The sequence below is a fragment of the Mauremys reevesii genome, linkage group 11 (assembly GCF_016161935.1).
Source record: "Mauremys reevesii isolate NIE-2019 linkage group 11, ASM1616193v1, whole genome shotgun sequence".
Taxonomy (NCBI): domain Eukaryota; kingdom Metazoa; phylum Chordata; order Testudines; family Geoemydidae; genus Mauremys; species Mauremys reevesii.
The window spans coordinates 30,929,981-30,955,324 of NC_052633.1; the positions used below are offsets into that span (position 1 = coordinate 30,929,981).

The 25,344-nt window shown below is 39.9% G+C and overlaps 1 protein-coding gene across 2 annotated transcripts in view; it reads right to left on the reverse strand.

The window, feature by feature from the left end:
- Positions 1-25,344, reverse strand: part of ZNF804A (zinc finger protein 804A) — a 239,253-nt gene that overhangs the window by 35,656 nt on the left and 178,253 nt on the right. Inside the window, exons 2-3 of one of the 2 annotated variants that reach the window (XR_005586418.1) lie at positions 12,441-12,511; positions 11,591-11,650 (exon numbers count right to left, since the gene is read on the reverse strand). The exons of the other annotated variant lie outside the window; for it this stretch is intronic. The gene's annotated coding sequence lies outside the window, so the exon portion shown is untranslated. Of the gene's footprint in view, positions 1-11,590; positions 11,651-12,440; positions 12,512-25,344 lie in introns of those variants that run through there. 2 annotated transcript variants of the gene reach the window in all.

A 25,344-nucleotide genomic window follows, 5' to 3' on the forward strand; every position in this document is an offset into this window, starting at 1 on the left:
TCCTTGGGAGCCAAAAAATCTTATCGCGTTATAGGTGAAACCACGTTATATCAAACTTGCTTTGATCCACCAGATCCACTCCTGGTGCGCTGCTATCCGCGTTATATCTGAATTCGTGTTATATCGGGTTGTGTTATATCGGGGTAGAGGTGTATTATATGAGCTCTATTACCTTTATCAGCCAAACTGGTAATTTCAGCAGAAAAAAAGATATCCAGTTATTTAGACAGGATCTGCTTTCCATAAACCTGTGTTGATTGGCATTAATTATATTACATTTTTTAAATTCTTTACTAATTGAGTCCCATAGCACCCATTCCCATGACTGATGTCAGACTGAGGATATGTCTACACTGAACACTAAGTCAGGGACAGTGATTTCAAGCTTGTGCTTGGGCATCCACACTGCATTATACACCTGTGAATACTGGTCCCAGGTCTCACAGCTGTTCTAATGTTTCCATACTGCACTACGCAGACTTTCTCCCAAGTCTTGGTGCAATTCAGGCTCTGAGACCTGCCTTCACTTCCCTTCTAAACCAGGTTGGCTTTTTAACCAACACGGCCTTCTTACTTGATTGTAGGATTGTAACTTTTTGGGCATCTAGCAAAGTGTTCTTAAACAATTCCCAATTATCATTTACATTTTTTTTATTTAAAATCTTCCTCCCAGCTGATTTGATTCATAATTGCTTTCTGAAACTGGCCCTTTTAAACAGTCAACTGTATATATCTTTGGTTTAGGCTTTATTCAATTTGCACATTATAAATGTGATCTAGTCATGATCACCTGTTTCTAAGTTACCATTAAGTTTAGCTCTGATCAGTTCCTCTTTATCTGTCAAGATGAGATCTAATATAGAATTCCCCCATAGTAGATGCAACCAACTTTATGAGTTATGAAATTGCCATCTATAATGTTTAGAAATTCCAGGGATGTTTTAATATTGGCACCATGAGATTTCCCACATAAGTCACTCAAATTGAAATCCCCCATGATCATACTGTTTTTTCCCCTACACATTATAGATAGGTTCATACAGAAAAGGTCCTCCTATTCCCTAGTGTGATTTGTGGTCTGCAGCAGACACCAACTAATATTCCATCTTGTGCTTTATGTGTTAGGATACGATTCATAAGTATTCATGACCATTTTCTTCTGAGTCATCAATGTCTCAGAAACAGGTAATGTCATTTTGACAGAGTGCCATTCCCCTCACCATTTACCTCCCTCGATACTTCCTAAATAGGTTAAAATCAATGGTGTTAACATTCCAATCACGGGGATCATCTCACCAGATATCAGTAATACCAACTAGATATAATCTATGCTCATTAATGAGCAATTCTAATTCCTCTTGTTTGATACCCAGGATTCTAGCATTGGTGTATAGACAACTAAAGAATTTCTTCTTTTCACGTGTTTGGTCCCTCGATTAATTTTGTTTTCAACATCTCAGTTTTGTTCTGTCGGTTCAGATCTTCCCTCTTTTTCCCTCTCCTTTTTGCTATTAGTTTAACATCCTCCTGCCTACACTGTGTGGCTGAGGGTGTGTGCATGTTTTTGACATCCACATAGCATGTGAGGGACTGCCTACATGGTTACCATATAACAGAGGTAAATCAGGCTGGAGTTTCTCATATGAGTAAATGTTCACCAGCATAAAAGCAAAAGTAGCCCTAGGATGTCCAGATGTCCATACCACTTTCCCTTATCATTCTGATTTAAGGAGTGATTTACTAACAAACATTTTTGAATAATCAATTTAATATCTGACCCCACTTATAACAGACCAAATTTTTCCTCTAGTATTTATTTTTCACCTAGTATTTGTAAATAATAATCTTTTTTATTTAACCTCACTGGGTCATTAACTCTTTCTAATTTTTCTGGCATGAGCATTAGTCTGCAAATGTGAATTGACTGTACAAACAGTAATTTGGTTCTTTCTCCATTTTCCATTTCCTAGTTACAGGTTCTTTATACTCAGCATTTTGACCAACCCCTTTAAAAACATAGTGATTGTTGCTTCTGTGCATCTCTTTTTCAAAACAAATTGCAATTTCCTGTATTTAACTATGGCCTCCTCTGTGGGGCTCTCATCGTATTACTCACACACACACACACGCACACCCATATCACAGTACCATGTTGGTTAGGTTTCTTAAAACGCTAAAATTTGCCCTCTAGAAATCTAATCTGCTTGTATTAATGAGTTCTCCAAACCATTCCTTACCATGTTGAATTCAAATAGCTCATGGGCACCTACCTTTCCTGTTACTCTTGTTTTCTCTACCAACTTCTATATTTTGGTAAGGAGCATTCCAAGAATGGCTTGCCTTTATCTCTACTCTTCTTTCTAAGGTCCTGATTCTGAAAACACTTATGTACATGAACAGCTGGACTGTATGCAAAGTTATGTACGAAAAGTTAAGCACATGTGTTTTCTGCAGACTCAGGACCTGAATTATTAAGCTGTCCTCTAGTAGTTCAGGAATCTCTGAAGATCCATGGTGAGCTATTTCCCCTTGATGGCAGTATTCTGCAGTGCTCAGCTCCTTAGCAGTTTGTCGAATCATTTTTCATTTTTATTCTCTTTCAGTCTTTGGGGTGTATAACAAATGCCATGACACTTTCTCATTTGCTTTTCTCTTCTTCCTTACTCAAAGTAGTTCTTGTTACCCTCTTCTGTATTAAATTTAATCACACTTAATTAGTAGTAATAGTGTTTCTCCTCTACTTCTCTCTTTCTGGCTCTTCTGTATAGCTTGTATCAAGCAATACTGACACTGAATTTATGAGAATCATTCAAACAAGTTTATTGTGTTCACTGGGTCAAGCTCTCTTATTTATAATTCCTTCTAATTTACTTTACTCATTGAAAAGTTGGTCAGTCTCTTTCATATTTTATTCTACACAAACAACAACAGAAGTCTGATGTTGTGGCAACAGGGTTCCTGTAATTGATATCCCGATTTTTCCATATGCAGTCATCACCACTTAAAAGAACTCTGGTTAAAGAACACTCTGGTTACTAGTGAAGCAATCTCAGTTTGTAATTTTCAACTGTCATTCTTCTTATAATTACACAGTTTCCTCTTACAAAAAACGGTTTGAAAGTTGCAGGCATCTATTTTCAGACAATATTTCCCAATTCCAGCCATTGTATTGATCAGCTGTTTCAGGAAGCATGGATTACAGATTGGTTCAATCTCTGGCTTTTGTAACAGTCATGTTCAGTATGCTCCCGTTTATCCAAAACCCCTATTATATGAACCTCTGCATTATCTGTATCCGTTCCTTGTCCCCCACATATCTCCTGCTGGGGGACAAGAAAGGGACTCGGATAATGCAGAGTTCAGATAACAGAACAGGATGTGATGAGGAGGAGCCCCCAGTGATGGGGGGATGCCACTCTGCTACTGAATGGCTCCTACCCTCTCAATTATCCAAACTCCCAACTAACCAAATAAAATTCATGTCCCCCATGCTATTTTGAATAAGCAGATGTATGTTGTGCCTTCAAGTTGTTCCAATCATTGAAACATGTCATATGAATAAAAATGAAGAACAAACATAATGGACTTTACATTTCTCTTCCTATTGTGGTACTAATTAACTTTAAGAACAAAGGTTATTCTTCTAGGCAGTGTGTTACAGTTCCAGGATAAGCTGTATCTCTCTCTCTCTCTCTCTCTCTCTCTGTGGGCACCTCTTTCAAGTGACAGCCCTACACTTCTTTCAGAATGGAATTCTTGATTCGCTGCAGCTTTAGAATGAACCGTCAGGCTCTAGCACCCCTGTTTACCAATTGTGTTTCCTCAGAAAATCCAACTTGGTTTGGCCCCCACTATAGACTTCCTTCAGGAGCTGTGACCAGTATGTAAAAGCGGTGGTACAAGACAGCGTCTTCAAAACAAAGTACTATTTATCTATCTAATGGAACATAGTAATCAGTGTGAAAAGGATTAAAACAACAAAACCCTATATGTATCCTGTGTTACCTAAGCTTGGTATTTTCCTGAGGACATAGGTAGGCCTGATTTAGCTCCCCTTGTTGTGTCCTCCCACTTTTCCGGGGGAACCCATGGCCTGCTACTCAACAGACCTTGTGTGTCTGTCTCTTAGTCATAGCTTTTCAACCATTTTCAAACCCTTTGTTTTGGATCCCCTTGAGGTTACAAGCTAAGACTTTCTACCCCATGAGATCAACCAAACTCCTGAACCCAAATTGGCTGAGGTAAATTTCAAAGATATTAACAATAACATTGTATGATTATTTGACTATTGTGGCTTTCTGCAGCCATTGATCTTGGTTCTAAGCAAACCAAAGGTAACTGAGACTTATTTTACCCTTAGCTACCCTTTAAAAAGCAACACAAAAGCCACTAAACCCCCAGATTATATATAAAACAGTCATAACATTAATAGATAACTTCTACATTCTTCACACAGTGCTATTTTATGTTTACTATACTTCACTGAAGAATTTCCCAAGGAAATTAGATATTGGTTATTTTCTTTTGTTTTATCATATATTACCTTCAATAATCAAATCCAAACAATTCATTGCATAACTGTTATTATCTAAAACACCTTCTATTAGGTTGAATTCATAGACACCTATAATTTAAAAAAAATGGAAAAAAGTAAGTCTAATAATTAAGACCACATCTTTATAAGAGGAATTGTATGAACCAGAACTATATTTTAATTCAGAACTTGCTTTTCAGTATATGACTGAGTGGTAGTAATGTCAATTAATATATCAGGATAGACTTTCCTCTTTAATGCACCCCACAAGCACTAAGGATTCAATATGACTCTGTAAGCCCAGGATAAATGTGCCCTTGATTACAGATCTCTAGGATATGTTATGAAAAAAAATTGAGTTTTTCATTCAATTAAAAGGTCACCCTAACATCACTTAATTCTTAAATGCAGAGGGCAGTTTCTCAGGTACATAATGTAATTTCCCTGCCCACAAAAGCAATGATGCCTGTATAAGAAACTAATTTCCTGTTCTAAATACAAATTTCTCCAATAAAAATGTGAGGTTCACATTAAAAAGAAACCATAAAGCAACATCTACCACACTATACTCCTAAATCTAATCTATTCATATGTCCAAATCTTTGAAAATAGAAGGAGAAGCACATAAAAAGCTATCCACATGACACATAAATAAGTACTGAAATTAACCAGGTGGACTTACTCTGTAATTCAACTGTACAGAAGATGGATTTAAAATGTCTACACTCAAGACAATAGCCTGAAGACTTCCATGGTTAAAATACTACACCATAAAGCAGAAAATAAGAACAACAACAAATATCTCACCACTTCATTAATCAAAATTGTTACTTATTTGTGGGGGGGGGAGTGCTTTAAGCCCCATCTCCCTACCAGTCTATAGGACACATATGGAAACAAACAAAAATACTAGCTAGTCCTGAAATAATGTCTTCAAACCATGGCAGCGAAAACCTTGTTCAAGCTTCTCAAACAACACAAAAATAATCCATCTCCCAACAAGAACCCTGTGCAAATGCAACTCTTGGCATTTTCAGACGCTTAAACAAGCCTTACTACAGCACTCTGTCATTAGTATATTTTTGCATAACAGGCATGTGGTTCCTCATATACGTGATTTACACTATTAAACTGAAACAGCTACCACTGTTGACATATAATTTGGCAGAAGAGCTCTTCAGCTCATCCTTTAATCATATTAGCCATGTTCCTCTGACTCCCACTCTTCCTTTCTCAGCTACACAATTTTTCAATAGTCTTATTGTGAAAACATCCATAAAGGAGAAAAGAATAAAACAAATTAGTTATCTCATGTGGAGCCGTATAAACTCCACATGAACCAATTCATGAAGTCCTCTATTGTAGATGTGCGTTGTTCCTCTCTTCTCCCCATGCCCTATCACATGGAAGCCTTTAGATTTCAAAGAGGTGTTCCGAGGCACCCTGCCTTCACACAGCCACCCATGATGTAGTCTGTGAATACAACTCCTGAAGAAGCCCATGGTGTTGGAGGATCACTCGTCTGCTGCCCCAGGATTTCTGGTGCACTTAATATATGAGGGTACAGTTATTATATTGTTGTGCTCTGCAAGTGGAGGTGGGAGGAGAATCTATCAGGGACCTGCCACCCCTTGCCCCATCCCTATCGCTAGAATTCTATCACAGAACTACTATTGAGGGTCCATAGGATTAGGCAAAAGAAGGGAGCATGCAACACAACTGACATTTTCTTCTTCTGCAGCTCCTGGCCAGGTTCTTGGGCTTGAGCTCCCCCTGCTTGTGGAAGCAGAGAAAAGTGTGTAGTCCTTGGCTGAAATTTTTCACCCTTTCATCCATTTTTTTCCCATCATAACTCCTACTCATTGCACTGTTTCCTTGGCCTGGGGCATAGTGATCCTTCCACTCCAGCTGTTCAGAAAGTTTCTGGACTTAACAGAGAGAAGAAATGTGTACTACAAGAAAGACTCCCTTTGAAATATGTCAATTGTTCCACAAATTCCTCCCTCCGTCCCGCCCCCCCCAACACACACACACACACACTCCTCCTAGAAGGATATTCCACTTATAGTACAAAACACATACCGTGACAAAGAGCCATATGTTCCCCTTTGTAGGAAACATATGGAAAGAGCTAAAACCCATAGAAATCTATTACAAAAAATAGGCTGCACAAACAAGTGAATGCATGCCACACAACCTGTAGCAGGTAGTTACTGTGACAGGGCATCTCTAACTATGGCTGTGTCTACACTGCACACCTCTGGTGGTGGCATGTAGGTTATGTGTAGCTACGCACTGCATTGAGAAGTAGGCTGCATGCCCACACTGCAGTTTGTAGCTCCCTGCTGCTTGCTCCGTTCCAGAGCTTTTCTCCACTGCCAGAGTATTTCCTGGCGGCAGGGAAGGACTCCAGCAGCAGGGAGGCAGCTAAAAATAGCAGTGTAGATGGGAGAGGCACTGCTTGAGCATGTAGAGCGCCATGTAGGGTACATACTCTAAAGAGTTCAGTGTGTCTTTACTTCCCTAAGCAGTGTCTCACCAGCTACACTGCTATTTATATCTATGGCAGGGGTGTGTGAAGTGTGTGTACTTACACACTGAAAGGAATGTGCAGTGTACACGTACCCTAAGTGAAAGCATGCTGTAGTGGGCTTAATATAGGATGGAGAGTCAGGTCATCCATGTCCCCTGGTTCTGCCACAGACTTAATGTGTCACCTTGGGCGTTTAACAATCTCTCTACGCTTCAGATTCTCTACTTGTAAAATGGAGTTAATTCACCACTAATATTAAATAACATTGATTTTTAGTCTGCTTTTTGTATCTTTGGGGGAAGCTCCATGCTTCCAATTTGTGGGTGATCATTCATGTTTGAATTTCACTTTATGTAGTTAAGTGTAGCTGCATAAATATACAGACATTACAGTTGTCAGCATGGACTGAACACAAAATCTTCAGCCTCAAAGCCATAGGCCTCTATCACTTGAACTAAGGGAGAATTATTCATAACTATATTATTCAACCAACTTTTCAAACTTAGTTATAGAGAAACACTCCAATGATTATAATTTATATAACGAGTTTTACATTTCAATGTTCAGCCAGGACACATTCTGCTAAGATGTGATTCTCCACTTGATCCCATGCAGGGAGATGCCTGCACTTATGCAGAGTCCCATTGACTTTAATGGGGCTCTACATTTGTACACTAGGACTCTGATATGCAACATAGTGAAGGATCAGGGGTTGAAATACTATGTTTTGCTAACAGTTGACACTGGTGTTATTGAGTGTCTTAAAGCAGCGGAATTAAAGGACATCTTTTGATGTAGTATTACTAGACAATAAGCTTATATAGAACCTACAGTATTTAGTTCTTCTGAATTGAGGGAAGTCATTTTCTATATGGTATTTCCAATCTGTACTGACTTCCAGTCCTTTGATGTTCAATAAAGTACTGTAATGGATAGAATCCTGTCCTGTACCAATATTCTAAATAGGGGGAGGAGGACTGGGAACTTGTTTGTTATTTTTCTACCCTAAAAGTTGAAGGTGTTATTGATAGCTTTGGGTGAATGCTTAAAATGGAGATGAAGAAAAATTACTTTCTGTACTTGTACTCTTCACATTCAAAAAACTCTCATCCTCTACCATGCAGAAAATAGCACATGTGCAGAACAGTCATCCTTAACTGTTTTCAAAATGCACTCAACTTCTGATTTTCAGTGCTTTTTGAGAAAGCTACCAATACTTTATTGTTTTAGCTTGTCTAGCAAATACAAATATTTGCTTAACAATTTCAAATGCCATTTAATAGCTGAAAAGACAGAAAGCTGATATAAAAATCTAGGTTTAGATGCATTGGTGTTCCCCTGCTGCACTGAATGATTTATTGACTAAAATTCAGTGCCTGGTGCATTATGTGTATTTAAGTGTGTGTAACACAGACATGAGGTAGGTGTATTTTCCATATCTCTGCCCAGTTAAGAATTGCAACTCCCAGCATTTTTCACTATTGAAAGTAGAAGCTGCATAATTATGATTTCATCTAATATTTTCCATAAGAGCAATATTTCAGGTGATATTGTCCATAGCAGTTTGATGGCCTTTAAATAACTGTTGAAATGTCAGTTGTTCTGGTTAGACAACCTTTGCAGTTTGAGGATGATCTGTTCTGCGGAATGCCTAGGTGTTACATTGCTGGTAACACTATCAATCAACTCACAGGAAGAAATAGTTCTGCAAGCTAGAGTAGTTGTAATGACAAAAGAGAAATGTGATGATGAAGGTGGAAGAAGCTTCAGAAATGTGTCCTTTTGCCGTGCTGCTAAACATTCTAGCAATTTAGTAATTTGGCATTTCAGATACAGTGTTGGATGACAGATTCAGTGATATAAAAGCACTGATGTTCCTAAACAAGCAGACACATTAGAACAGTTAATACTTCTGTAAAAAAAACCAGATGCTACGGAACAAATCAGGTCTCCTTATCCAGAAAACACATCACAATGATGATTTGAACTCTATCTTCTGCTTGTGGCAATATCGCTAAATATAAGTAACGTTCTTTGAGATTCCTGCTGACGCTTAATATACCAGCTGGTGTCCTACATTGAGAACTTCTGCAACTTGCATCCAGATCTTTCAGTCTAGTATCAGTGATGGCACTGCAGTTTTTACTTCCACTATAAACAAATTACACAGTGTAGTAGACTGTTTCTTCCTCTCCTGTTCACAATCTCCCCTCCCATCCTACAGGCAGTCCACTGACATCACTGTAGCAACCCTTGCTTCCATGAAAAGTAATATTAGGCAAATATTTAATGTATTCAGTTTCTATTACTGTGATTTAATGGCTGGAAATAAAGGGGAGTCCATAGACTACCAGAAAATAAATGTCCAGTGCTTTTCAGGGGACCCAGACACCATGGTGCGAGAAAAGCTATTATAAATATAGTATACATAATATAGGTTTGTATTCATTTAAAGGACTTGATACTGCATTTGTACAGTTTAACTATTTTTTGTTCTTTCACGATGACTCTCTGAATGTGATTGCAAGGGAAGTGACTTCAGCTACCTCAGTCTCAACATCATGCTCAAGCACATTAAGAGCTTTCAGCCATTCTTTTAGTACTAACAAAATTTTGATTTGTAGAAGAGGCTTGAGTCATACCGTAGAAGTAGAATATAATACTCAAAGCCCCTTGTACTGTGCAATACAGTAGATCTAAATTATATGATAAGGCCACTGGAATTATATGTCCAGGCCTATCATGGTGAAGAACACTACACCCTCAGCCGCATGCTGCCACAACTCCCTCCATTTCAGAGATGGCCTACAACAGCCTTGCCTGCTGTCCTAAGTTAACCCCTATACAGCTATTACAATTTAGCTCTAGCTCCCTTCCCGCCCTGAGGGGCTTACTGCATCTTCTGGAAGGGAGCAAGGACTCCTCAGAGTCAAGTCTGAGGAGTTGTGGGAGAAGTGGATTGTGGCTAGGGAGCTGCTGGAGTTAAAAATGGGCAGGGGGAAGTGTTATAGACACTTGTCCTTCAGAGCTCCTAAACTGAGGGGACATTTTGAAATACTGCAGGGCAGGGACATCCCAATCTGCAGAACTTCCAAGGTGCACAGCAGGGGCAGTCATGGCAGGTGCCCCTACTATCTTGTAGTGGAACTCTCAAGACATGCAAGAGGGATTCTCTCTTCTGCCCACCATAGGAAGTTAGCAGCTGGAGAAAGCACCTGTCTAGCAGTGCTCTCAACGTCGGTCAGAAAAAGAAAAGAGAAGGTCAGGCACTTTCTTCAAAAGCCTCCCCCCTGCTGCCTGCATTTTCTTTGGCTTCCTTAACCATTGTGTGGCCCCCTCTCCATCATCTCACAAGGTCTCTGGGTCTGCCATTTCTGCAGCACAGATAGGGACAGCTATTCACACAACCACATTATTTCATATTATACACCAAGGACCATATCGGAAAAAATAGCATTACTGTCCTAAATTCCATCTACAAACCAACCTCCATGAAATTGAAACATGAAAATGAGTCACACTAGATTTTTATGTTCATCCCTCCATATTCTTACATGCTTTGATCAGCATGAAATAGTTAATAATATTGACACTTAAACTGCTGCCGTTATATTCCAGAAATATTAACCCCTTGATATGGCGAGGTAATTCAGATGTCTCTCATGGATGTTGTTTCAAGCTCACTGCAGACTCAGGAAGAAAGAACTGCATTGGATATGCTTGTGTCACATTTTAAAGTTATCTTTGTCATTACATCTGCTAAAGATTTTTTTTTTAAATGGAAGGTTAGATTCTGGAGCACAAAATCACAGCTTCCAGAAAAAGTACCGCTTTACCAACCCACTGCAAGCTGTCCTAAATATTCTCCTGCTAGATTGGTTTTTAACATTGTAAAACATGAAATTAAGACAATGCATTTATTTTGCATTCTACTCATCTCAGGCTAATTAGTGCAACTTTATTTTCACATGATTCAGTTTTAGACATAACCACAATCCCAAAATAAGTGATTTTGTATGACAGTGAAAATAATACTGCTTTCAGTGCAAAAATAAAACTTTGCACTTACATCAAATAATTTTATGTAACTTTTGGGTGATATAGCATTTACTTCACCACCTCTCTCCTAGTGCTTCAACACATCTTCTATAAAAAAGCACATGGAAACCCAGATTTCAGTCACTCAGGATTTTCAGCGAGGATTACAGAGGGTCAACCTCCCCAAAATCAAGTAAAAAACCCCCCAAAACAATGAATTTAATTCTGAAGTACCAACTTTATAAAACCTTATAATGATACAAAACCATAATAGCTTAATTTCTACTATATAGCAAGGCTATTTAATAATCCATATACAGTTATACATAAATATAAATAAAAGAAAAATACTAATCCCTAAACAGGTTAGTTCCTACAGAAACACAGTGAAGAGTAACTCTGAGTTCCATAAGCTTAGGTGGAATTTCCCTGGGTCTCAGAGTCTTTGTCCATCAATTCTACACAGTCTGCTGTGCAATATCTTCCTTCCTCTTGCTTGCAGAAATCTCCAACTGGAACCCAGCTAAACTCAGGCCCCTCCTCTGCTGGAATAATTCGGTTAGCTAGTCAGTTAATAAAGTAACCAACCAATCAGTATTAAGTATATAAATCACTAACCCTGTTAAAAGAAAAATACAAAACTAAGAAAATATAGCAGAGAGTCCTGTGGCACTTTATAGACTAACAGACATATTGGAGCATGAGCTTTCATGGGTGAATACCCACTTCATTGTCTGTTAGTCTATAGGGTGCCGCAGGACTCTTTGCTGCTTTTACAGATCCAGACTAACACGGCTACCCCTCTGATACTTAAGAAAATATAGATGACTCTTTCTCCATCATCACATTTAAATAACAGTTGGTAAACACTACTGGTTAAGACAATTTGACCAAAATCAAATAACATTAAAAGTATACAATTAAAATGAAAGAAATCAGTTTCCCTCATAATTTCTCCTTTCTATAACTAGCATTGCCAGGGCCTCTCTGCTGGAAAGTTAACAATATCACTAATCTGAAAAATGCTTCAGAGGGAAACCAGCCTGCTTTCTGCTCCTGTGGTTGAGCTTCTCCTAACCCACACTGGTCACATGTCTTCTTGTAAAGCAGCTGTCCCAACTACTTGCCCTCAGTGGAGTCCATTAGTCCAGCTACAGGGAGCCTATTGAGCATGCCCAAGACTACCATATCCAATTCCAGAAACTTCTGGGCATGGAATGCTAATTGGGTATCTGCCTACGAACAATGACCCAGACACAACTCATTCCTCTCCCCATTCTCCTCTCAACATATCTTAAAGAGATATCTCTCTATTAGGTATTAGGTTACACTTACAGAAATCAGTGGAAAGTACTGGAAATAAGAGATACATCAGGGTCACTCCTTTCACCAATGAAATTTAATCACTGTTGGAGTAGAAGATGGCAGCTGTTTAAGAGTGCATGTCATTTCTACAAAACTATTTAGAACAGGAAGTGAAGAAGAACACTGTAATTAGTTGAAACTGCAGGGGAGATTAATGTAACAGAATCTAATTACCTGACTTGGAATTTGCCCTGTACACCAGAGTTAACATCCTTGTGCTTAAGAAAAATGTTATAGAACTTTAATTAGCACAATGGTTAAGGTCTTGGTTTTATGCTGCAAAGACAGCAACTCCAGCTGCACAACGCAGGGGAAAGTGCCATCTATTGAAGCATCATCTCTTCTTGTAGACAACTGATGCTAATTGGATGTCCCTTATCAGAGTTCTGAGCTGCCCAAACCCTGCTCAGCTGGTGAGAGCTGATGAGAACAGAACACAGGGTGGTACAGCTAATAGCTTTACCATAGAATCCCATTTCTTTAATGAACAGCAAATTCACAGGCCTTAATAAATGAGAGCTTTATGCTTATGCTTGGAAACTGAAACACACGATTTAATTTTTGCACTCTCTCTCTGCAACAGCGAGTATTGAGCTACCATTATTAATAGAAAAACATACTTGTGACAGAGGACAAAATTGCGGCATGCAACCTTTGATGTAAGAATTAAACTGACAAAGCCATTATGGAAGAACAACCAGTCAAAGTACGACAGTCACAAATGCACAACTTTTAAAAGCTGAAAAGAGCTGCCAAGGTGTCAAGACAGGAGAAAAGCCAGCATAATTAGCATACTCAATAGTTCAATCTGTTGGGAGGGAAAAAAGCAGAATTTGTTTTTGGACAATTACAGTTTAATAAATGGAAGTGTCAGTTTCTGTATGGTTATTTCTAAAGCACCCATTAAAATGTACTAAAGGCCAAAACCTCTTAAAGTCTCTGTCATGTTACGCAGCACACTATCATTATTTCATATTTCAAGTAATTTTATTGTCAATGATAGCACTTATAAATGTACAAGAAAATGTTTTCCCCAGCAGTACCAAACCATTTGCTCTACCAAGATTATTTGTGCTGCCTTCTGACAATAACCCACAGGTGACCATTATTTTAATTTTGCACTATAGCCAGTATACACTTTTTTCCAGAAGACAGACAGACACAAGCAGTCGGACATACCGAACAATATCACAGAATACCTATTTAATTCTTTACCAACAATGAAGTTCCCTGGTGTGCAGTGGATCAGCAAAAGGCATATGCACCACCTAAGTTCAGCTGAAGCCCTATTTTTGTGCCGGTCTTTGCACATAGGTGAGTTTTATCTAAGAACCAAATCCTGCTAGCTCTCACTTCTTCACATGACCATTAGACTGAAGTCAACAGAACCCTCTCAAGACCCAAACTGTCAAAGGAAACTGAACTTTTGATAGTCACATGAAATCCCACTGGAGTTCCTTTGTAGGAATGATAAAGTGAAGTGAAAATGCAGTAACGTGAGCAGAATTTGATCCCACATTACTATAAGCTATGTTTACACAAGAAACTAGGGGTGTTTGATGCTATAGCTCATGTATACATACTCATACGAGTGCTCATTGAGCTAGCGCAAGTATAAGTAGTTGTGTAGCACTTGTAGCAGCACAGGGGCATGGCTGAGCTATACTGAGTACAAACCTGCCTGAAAACTCATGGCGAACAGGGGAGGTCCCGGATGACTGGAAAAAGGCTACTGTAGTGCCCATCTTTAAAAAAGGGAAGGAGGAGGAACTACAGGCCAGTCAGCCTCACCTCAGTCCCTGGAAAAATCATGGAGCAGGTCCTCAAGGAATCAATTCTGAAGCATTTAGAGGAGAGAAAAGTGATCAGGAATGGTCAGCATGGATTCACCAAGGGCAAGTCATGCCTGACTAACCTAATTGCCTTCTATGAGGAGATAACTGGGTCTGTGGATGAGGGGAAAGCACTGGATATGTTATTCCTTGACTTTAGCAAAGCTTTTGATACGGTCTCCCACAGTATTCTTACCAGCAAGTTAAAGAAGTATGGGCTGGACGATTGGACTGTAAGGTGGATAGAAAGCTGGCTAGATCGTCGGGCTCAACGGGTAGTGATCAATGGCTCCATGTCTAGTTGGCAGCCGGTTTCAAGTAGAGTGCCCCAAGAGTCGGTCCTGGGGCCGGTTTTGTTCAGTATCTTCATTAATGATCTGGAGGATGGCGTGGACTGCACTCTCAGCAAGTTTGCAGATGATACTAAACTTGGAGGAGTGGTAGGTACGCTGGAGGATACAGAGGGACCTAGACAAATTAGAAGACTGGGCCAAAAGAAACCTGATGAGGTTCAACAAGGACAAGTGCAGAGTCCTGCACTTAGGATGGAAGAATCCCATTCACTGTTACAGACTAGGGACCGAATGGCTAGGAAGCAGTTCTGCAGAAAAGGACCTAGGGGTTACAGTGGACAAGAAGCTGTATATGAGTCAACGGTGTGCCCTTGTTGCCAAAAAGGCTAACAACATTTTGGGCTGTATAAGTAGGGGCATTTCCAGCAGATCGAGGGATGTGATCATTCCCCTCTATTCGACATTGGTGAGGCCTCATCTGGAGTACTGTGTCCAGTTTTGGGCCCCACACTACAAGAAGGATGTGGAAAAATTGAAGAGAGTCCAGCAGAGGGCAACAAAAATTATTAGAGGGCTGGAGCACAAGACTTATGAGGAGAGGCTGAGGGAACTGGGATTGTTTAGTCTGCAGAAGAGAAGAATGAGGGGGGATTTGATAGCTGCTTTCAACTACCTGAAAGGGGGTTCCAAAGAGGATGGATCTAGACTGTTCTCAGTGGTACCTGATGACAGAACAAGGAGTAATGGTCTCAAGTTGCAGTGGGGAAGGTTTAGGTTGGATATTAGGAAAAACTTTTTCACTTAGAGAGTGGTGAAGCACTGGAATGGGTTACCTAGGGAGGTGGTGGAATCTCCTTCCTTAGATGTTTTAAGGTCAGGCTTGACAAAGCCCTGGCTGGGATGATTTAGTTGGGAATTGGTCCTGCTTTGAGCAGGGGGTTGGACTAGATGACCTCCTGAGGTCCCTTCCAACCCAGATATTCTATGATTCTATGAAACCAGTGGGTATGTACTTGGTACAGCTCAGCCATGCCTCCGCTACCACTACCAGTGCTATCCTGGCTCCACTGCTATTTATACTTGTGCTAGTTTGATGAGCTTGAGCTATACCAGCAGTTCTCAACAAGGGGCCTGGCGCCTCCTGGGGGGTCAAAAATAGATTTCAGGGGGTCCACCAAGCAGGGCCAGTGTTAGACTCACTGGAGCCCAGGGCAGAAAGCCAAAGCCCTGCCACCTGGAGCTGAAGCCAAATCCTGAGCAACTTATGGCGTGGGGCCCCGGGCAATTGTTCTGCTTGCTACCCCCTAACACTGGCCCTGGCTTTTATATACAGAAAACCAGTTGTTGTGGCTCTGGTGGGCCGTGGAGTTTTTATAGCATGTTGGGCGGTGGGACTCAAAAATAAAAGGTGGAGAACCCCTGTACATCGTTAGGGGAAATCACATCCCAAGCTGGTAGTGTAGACATAGCCTTACTGTACTCAAAGTGGCTTTTCCCAGGATTTTTACTAGAGTTTTTATACTTTTCTTATGCTGTTATTGATGGTGTTCTTCTCAAAACCTGAAAATTCTATTTCATTCAACACTGGTCCTTTTCTTTTTCTGTTGGGCAGCTCTTTGGCTCTTCCCTCCTTCCCATCTGTTTCTTATGGAAGATAATTTGACCTGACTTTGCCTTGCTTACTTTCTTGTTAATCGGGTCAGGTTTATCAGCAGATTCATGTTTCCTCTGCTGTTAGCTGTCTGGTTATGCAGAACCAAAGCAAAGGATACCTCATAATAAGAAGTGGCTACTTTAAAAGCAAATTCCATAGCAATAGAGCTGTGGATGTAAATGTGTCAGATAATTAGAATTTTCAGAGTAATGTCAATCAAATTATAATTGCTACCTGTTACTAAAAGGAAAAAATATTTGGAACCATCGTGTTGTTATCAGAGGGTTTGGTAGCACTGCCTACTATTGGTTGCCTGACACGTCTCTTTATAAGATCCTGTTTTCAGTAGCTTCTAACTTTGCTAACTTTAACTGTTTGCCTGAGATTTTACATGCTGGGTGTCTACCTCAGGCTGAACTGTTTTGGAAAATTTCAGCAAAACCAAATCAGTAATTTCTGAGAATGAGGCTGGGGGAAAAACCGCATTGTTGTGCCCATAATAAACCATTTTGGTGATCTTTCCTTTGAAAAGTGCTAGTGCCCTTGTGTTTTGGAACAGGACTGAAATTTGGATGTGTGGTTGCCTTGTTGCCAAATTTGCCCACGTTATAATCCTTTAAAAAATTGCAATTTGCACATGCTCAGTAGAGGTTTCATAGATTTGAGCAGCTAAATTCACTGAAGATTCTGTTTGCACTGAGCTTTCTTCAGCCTGTGGATGAGCAGGACTTCCCTGCAATTGCAGCTCTGGGTTTCTCTGAGCTGTGCCAGGTCCAGTCACTTGAACTGGGAGCAGAAAGCCTGTCTTTTCTGTGCTCTGTGACCCCCTCCTTCACCCCACTGGGCTCAGGAAGTGTGAAGGATGAAGTTTCCTGATTCAAATGCAGAGGGGACAAGAACCTGACCTCCAGAGATCTTCGGGGAGTAGACTGGGCTGGGGAAGACTGGGCCTAGATGCTGACAGGAAGGCAAGGAAAACTGGGACTGGGAGTTGCACTGAGGGTGGGGGGGGGGAGCCCAGGAGCCCAAGAGTGACTGGGAGTGAGAACCAGTGGGGGTGAGGGAATGAAGTGAAGGGGGAAGGAAGGCAGATCTGACAAGAAGCCAGGGTGTGAGGAGAGAACTGGGATAGGCTGAGCAAAGAGACAGCCCTCTGAGGGGTGACACTGAGAGTCTGGATGAGAAGCCTAGGAAGGGAAATTGGGGGCTAGGAGCCCATATTGCAGGAGGAGACAGATCAGATGAGGAGCCAGGTTGGGGTGGGATTCAGACTTTAGAACAAGGATCAAGAGATTGGGGGTACTGGGAATGGCCAGGCAAGGAGACTGTCAGTGGGAAAGGAAAGAGACTGGGAGTTCAGAAGGAGAGAGAGGACTTGTGGCAAGGAGTCTGGGAGTAGGATGGGAGCCTGAGAAGTGGAGACTGTGACTGGCTAGGGTTAGAAGATTGGGACTGGCACAAGGAGCCAGCGGTGAGAAAGAGGCAGGACATGGATGGCAACAGATTGGAGGGGATGGGGCACAAGAGGGTCATACTTGGGGGGAATGGGCAGAAGACTTTGTGCCCACTATAACACCCCCTTTCAAAGTATAGTATGGAACCCAAGATTCTTTAATCTCACCATTCCTGTGCTGTCAACCCACTGGCAAAGTGTTCTATTCCCTTCTGGTGCTGGCCCACGCAGAGAATAAGTGTTACTCTATTAGCTCAAGAGGTGGAGGTCTGTGCGGTGGATCCAAAGGTTCCAACCCTGCTGATGATGTATATGGGTGTCAACATGATCCCACATGATGGAATTTCTGTTAATTATTTAAAAATCTAGGAAATCACACCCTCATTAAATGTGCAGGATGAACTTGCTCTGGAGATGAATGAGGACTATGTGATGACAGAGACTGTTGTTGCAGAAGTTGGAAGGGATGTACTAGACACAGAAAGGTGATGTAACTGGCACCAGATCACAAAGCAGGACTAGGATGCAGGTCAGCTGACACCCAGTACAGTGCCCTATCTACTAAACCATGCTGCCTCCCTTGGAAGGTGTGTAGTGAATGAGGCAGAGGATTTTCAGGAGGAGGAGAAAGGATGATGTCATGGTTGAGGCAGTTAAATGCTGCTCTGGGGAACTGGATTCTCTCCCTGCTTTTGCCACTGAATTCCTGTGTGATGCTAGTCAAGTCAGGTAAACCAAACTTCATAGGTGGTCACTAATTGTGTATACCGCCTCTTCTGGGTGACTCACTTGAAACCCTGGGGTCTGCTTTGCAGAAGTGCTGACCACTCTCAGTTGCAACTGAAGTCAATGTGAACTATGCTTTGAACATATAAAGTGTTATGTAATGCTGACTACCCTGAAAAATCAAGTCTTAGGTGTCTCAAATTGAGACCCACAATTAGCATATACTTTTGACCTTATGCGCTCTGTGCCTAAGTTCCTTATTTGGGTGGCATGAAAATACACGAATATTTGTGAAGCACTCAATGCCCCAGAAAAGCCTGGGAGGAACTTAATAATTCTGACTTCAGAGCAGAGGTTGAGTAGTCTGTAGTAAACAAAGCACGGGGTACACACTGAAAGCAAAATACTGACTAGCTGCTCATTAAGTGAACACTGGCCATCCTGCGCACTGTAGAAAAAGTAATATGTGATTATGTAATTAAAGATTGTAGCGTAATGCATATGCACAAGGTAGCACAGGAAACCTACATTTTAAGTGCTTCACTTTCCAATCTTAATGATGCTTGTAATGCAGTTTTTGTATGTGTAACACACTGTACAGACAAAGCAAACTTTTACCATTGGCTTGTCTTCACTACTGGGCTAAATCAGCGCTGCTGCAATTGATGCAGCAGTGTCAGTTTAGCACATCTGGTGAAGATGCGCTACATCAACGGAAGCACGCTCTCCTGTCGACATAATTAATCCATCTGAACCAGATGCAGCAGCTATGTCGTTGGAAGAGCATCTCCCATCAATATAGCATGGTTGTATATACCACATTAAGTTGATTTAAGTTCTATCAACTTAAGCGGCAGTGTAGCAAGCCCTATCTTGTCCTTCCTTCCTTTTGCCTGTGACTTTTGCTTTTTGTGCCTGGCCTTAACTTTAATTATAAGTGATTTGGGAGCAGGCACTGTATCTACCCGTGTGTTTGTACGCAACATAGCATAAGGAGTCACTGATCCAGACTGGGACCGCTGGGTGCTACTGCAATACATAGTTAATGATAATAGCAACAAAGAAAAGGGAATTAGGGAAAAATCTACATCTAAGAAGAAATTCTTCTCTTCATTTCATGACACAGAAAGGCTATAAGATTTTCAGCAGTGGAAAGAGGAAGGTGGGCTAAGTTTATAATATCAGCTTTTAATGTTAATGTTTGGTAGTGTTAGCATATCATGATGACAGGAGGAAGCTACACCAGAGCAGCTGGGCATTTAAAAGTAGCTGCATTAATCATTAATGAATCTGAATTAATATTATTTATTATTTATTATTTGTATTACAGTAATGCCCAGAGGACTCAGTCAGATCTAATTTAAGGCAAAATGCAGCAAGGTGGTATAACACACCAGCAGAGGAAAGAGAAGGGTAACAGTGAGCAGAAGGCATGCTGGCACAGTTAGATTCTAGTTCTCTCTTTCTAAATATATATATATATAAACAAACAGGAGACATTAATTATCTTAGCTGTTCTATGCCTATTATTAGTTGTCAGTTTACCCTACGTGGTACAGTAGAAGTGAATCTGGAGGAGGTATTTGAAGGGTTTCTGCTTTACAGATTAGTTCAGGGAGAGTGCTTGTCAAATGTGAATCATGGAAGAAAGCACAGTGGTGATCATGGGAGAAATTGACAATTGGGTAATAAAATATTGCATTACTGGCAGAGAGGAATCAGAGAGACGATAAAATATGAGTAAACAATTTGGGAGGGGCTAAGTCATTGGTAAAGAACTTGTATTTGATACTGTGACAAAGGGTGTGGGGACTGGCATGATTATAATAATGGAAGTAAAATATGATAGCAGAAGTGATTTGAATGGACCCGCGAGACATGTGAATGTCAGGAAGGGCAGCAAAGAAAAGGTTGCTATAGTTAAGACAGAAAATGCTAATAGCCAGGGCAGAAGTATGAGGTTGAAACTTTCATATTCAAGAAAGTTTGTAAGTAAACAGACTATTTCTACCTCTTCAGAAAATTACAGGCTGCTGAGTGAAATTGGAAAAATTGGTGTATAGGTTTAATATTCTACTTGCATTCACTTTAATTCCAATAGAACTAAATATTCTATATACTTTTCCAGTATGGCCAAGTTTATTCTAAACACACCTCATCACAGCCAATAATCCAGTTAGGAAAACAGTATATATTAGACAAGAACAAACCGTCATGGGCTAAGAAATTTATTAAACATGATATACAATATCTTTCCAATAATTTATAATTACTAAAAAAATGCATTTTTATGGCTTGTTTGGGAATGAGAAAACAAAAGTGGCTAGAATTGCAAGAAAATAATATCCCTGTCTAACCTGTCAAATTGAAGTCCTGAATTTAAGGGGTCTAAATTCCCTGGTACCAAATGGCAAATCATTACTTGGCATGTACCTTATGAGTAATATAAGTACTAAAAGGAAATTAAATTACAACTCTTGCTGCTTCAGAAAGCATTGCATGAGTTCTCCCCCTATATACACAGAAAATAAAGTATATTAATAACTAATACAAATGGATTTACTTCTTTTTACAAGTATTTGTAATAAAGCAGTGCAAGATCAGTCATTTACAAATGTTCGATGCCAGCATGTTATTAAAGGAGAACCAGCAGAACAAAACATTTTTTTTATCATTGGATTTGTGCTTTTTTGCCTGTGTGATATATAAAGAAGATCTGAAATAAAATGTATGTATCTAGACTGATCAATCAATACTAGTCCATTCTATGGGTGGATGCTAATAATAACAAAGAGGGAAAATATTACCATCACTTTTCACAGTCCTTTTAGAGTTGATACAATTTAGAATGTTGGCTGTAAAGCAGAAGAGTCAATTGCTAAATGTAATGATATTTCCTTTCTTTATCATGTGATTTGCAAAAACAACAGACCAAATTCAATCCTGGCGTAAATCCAGTGTAGCCTCTTCCCTCTCCCCCCTGCAGCATTCCAGGTCTTATATTTGCACTTAGATTTCAGCAGCACTTCAGAGGGGGCATGCCAGGACCTGGGTGTTACTATGTCTCCACCCCTGCACAGGGGCAGATGAGAGTAGAGCAGTAGTGCTGTGGAGAGTGCTGCCCATATCAATTTTTAAATGTAAGAAGTGTATTTCCTTCAGCACCCAGGAAGCATTATGTCCTATACGGCATTAAAAGTGCAACCTGCTGCATTACCTTGTCTCTCAAAAGACATAATTTAGACTTTAATTTTATTTATAGAACAACTACTATGCACCAGGGAGGCAAGGCCAATTTCCAAAAACAGTCATGTCTGTAAGCCTAGTATCTCTAAAATAAACTCATACTTGGAATTCTCTTTCTGCCTTTGTGCTCTGGTCACATCCTTACATTTTAGCAGAGTATGATCTTGATTTCTGTGCCTCACCTTCTTCATGGTCCAGTGCTGTCATTTGGCAATCTTGCTTTTCTCCCGGGAACAGCAATGTCAGCATTTTTTAAATGGAGTGGAAGGAAGAAATAACAGAGTTCTACTGGAACATTTCTGTCCCTCTCAAACATTCCAAATCAGATACCGTGTAGTGGAAGTACATAATGAACATGCCCAAACTTGATAATATGCCTTATAATTGCAACTACTGATGATAATACATAAAAAAGCTATATTTAAAAAAAATCATAACAACCATAAAAACTTAGAAAATAGATGTAATATAATTGGTTTTGTGCTTTTTTGCCTGTTGCTATATAAAGAAGACCTGAAATAAATGTGTGTGTGTGTGTGTGTATATATATATATATATATGTAACTATTTATATATATATATATATATATATATATATATATATATATATATATATATATATATATATATATATATATATATATGTAAATAGTGGCTGCCATTTGAATTTAACATTACCATGGGCAGTAAAGAAAAACAGCTCCTTCTGCGGAAAAAATATATAGAAAAAAAATGCCAAAGTGATTTTCAACAGTGAGAGAGAGCTACCTATGGTTCAATTTAAATAAAAGCTTTTAAATCCCAGTCCATGTTTAATTAACATTCAAGAGAGTCAAGATTGCCTGCACATCAGGAGACACAGAAATGAGAAATATCACTGTGCTCTAATGTGATTAGCAAACTGAAAGAAGCAATATAAATTTGCTCCCTATCTGAAAACTAGTTTTCTGCTTGTTTGATTGCAGGAACTCAAGGGAAGTGGTGGAAGCCCCATTACGTAAGTAATTTAAAACTAGAAAAGATGAAGTGCACCAGAATAAGCTGCAGCGAAGTATTTTGCATTGGCAGGAAATGGACGGGATGGGATGCTGCCGAAGATATTTTCCATCCCTGATTTCTGTAAGCCAAATTCTACCAAGGACAGGAGCTATATTATTTCCAGGTAGGAGAATGGAAAAATTGGTGTTTCCACTCCATTTGTGTGGTTTCTGCCTGATAATTCCACTGGGAAATAGGGTTTTTCCCCACCTGCTGCAAAAGGGGCAGGGACTTTGGCACTGAAATTCTCATTTCTTAGAGAATCTACTGGGCCAAGAGCCATTCGTGCAGAAGCTATGTGCCACTAATCAGCTTCATGGCCCACAGAGTCTTCAACGGCAGCCCAATTCTTGCCATATCCTCTGTGTCTTCTGATTCCACTCCTCCTTTATAAGCAGGTTTCAAGGTTCATTAGTGGCCCAGCAAAAGCTAATGCTGAATCAGTCAGAATTCAAGTGCATTGGAATTGTCTGTGTCTTTAAGAGAATGATGCTGCAGACAATGGCCTTCCTCAGGCTCTGCCTCCAGGCTGCTCCCTCAGCGAGTTGTAGGAGACCTGAATCTCCACAAAGCACTCACAGGGTGAAGGTAAAGCAGGATGTATGTAACAGAACCAAGAGGAGCAAGATATAAAAATGAAGTTAAAGAAGTTCAACATCCTCACTTTATAAAAAAGGTGGCCAAATGGAACCCCACCTTTATGGCATCACCAAACTCTGGTCTGCTATATTGTGTCTATAACCTTGGATTTGTTTTGTATGTGGAAGAGTTCTTGGGAGTCTTTGAAGCTTTTAAGGTTTCACTTTGAACAGGGCCCAGTTCCAGTATCCTGCTGTAATACAGGACAACATTTTAAAGCCAAGTGCTCCAAGATGGTGTGAGTAATAGCTAGTCTGTATTTTGTGGCAATGACAACACTCTCAAGACAGTTTGCTGCCTTAGCCTGATCCCATGTCAGTAATGTGAATGTGACGTATCTAGAATAGATATGAAAAAATATATATCAAATATTGTTGGTTGTCAGACAAGAAATTGTTGATTTTAGGGCTTTGCAGCAGGTCAGTTTCCATTGTTAGAAATGTATGCTATGGAAGCTAGTCTGGTGTATGTTTATTTACACTACATACATGTTCTTATCTATACAATGTACATAAATCCCGTTATTCTTAATCCAAGATTAACTCAACTATACACAGCCCCAGAGACCCAGCACCATTACCTGGAGCAGCCATCAGGTACAGCTGCTTTTGTCACTGTCCCTCTCGATCTCAAATTTCCCTCCCCATTGATATAGGACCTTTGTCCATGTCTATCATCCTCCAGTCAGGACCCAGCAGGGCAGCAGCAAATTCACGATCAGCAGATTGATTGCAATGCCCTATTCATGCTCAGCAGATTCATTACAATACATTTTATGGAGGTTTGTTTCATCACCCCTAAATATACTGGAAGGTTGTTTTGTTTTCAATCTTGTGCAGCAAATGTAACAGAAAAAAAATTATCAAATTCAAAGCAAAATTCCTATTTCTGATACGTTCCCTCTGTCATTTTGAGGTTACAGGGATTAAAAAGCAGTGAGGTATCATAACAGAAAGATCAGGTTCCAACACCCCACTGCTTATGGCTGTTTTTCCCCAAATGCTGTCTCTGCTGACAACCACACATCCATTTGCATTTTCTGATGTATAATAGATATAGTCTGTGCTCCAAGTCATTCTTTTGCATAGATCTTGATGGGGAATTTCCCTTCAGAAAGCCCACAAGGTCACAATAGCTCTGGTTAACTTACTTAGAATAGGGAAATACCTTTAATCTCATATGTATCCCTAATGGATATGCATCCTGGGACAGACACTTTGTTCATCACAATCTTTGTTGAAAAGTTTAGGGTTTGTTTGGTTTTTTTAAAGAAACCTTTGGTTATGGAAAAGTGGAGACACACAGCATGTTTTGTTTCAAGTGAAGAGTTAATGCGGGCTGTGCTGTTCATTATCCCTTTCAAACAACATAGTTTCTTCTTAAAACAATGACGTTTGGATGTTGTGAATGGCAGTTGGTAGAGGAAAGAATGATGGAAGTTGGCACAGGAAAAAATCCACTATGATGGATGAGGATATTTATTTATTTATTTTCGCAAAGAGAGAAAATATCCACACATCTTGATTTTTTTTTTAAAAGAAGCTTAAAAGATGACTGCAAGGGTTTGGTGGTTTTTTTTTGTTTTTACGTTGTCTAAGGAATTAGACAATTGACAGCATAGATTGACAGTGGTCAGCATGTTAACATTCACCACTGTATTATCGGCTGCCCTACATTTGTTTCCTATACAGGTGCACATAACCTTAAGTTTAAAATGTCTTGGGGGGGGGATTATCTGAAACCTTAGTAAAATTGGGCTTTTGTAAAACTGATCTCATTTCCACCCTTCTTCTTGTTATGTGTTAGTTCACAAGTAGTTTGTGATGTTATAAACACCCAAATACTAGCAAAGTCTCCTTTCCAAATGGCTATATTATAGGTATTCTCTATAATCAGAATGCAGTATCTCAGAAGGCCAGTACAGAGAAGATAATGTGGGTTGAGAGGAAGGGAGACACCACAGGGTCCATGGTTATACAGATCTAGTGGCAAC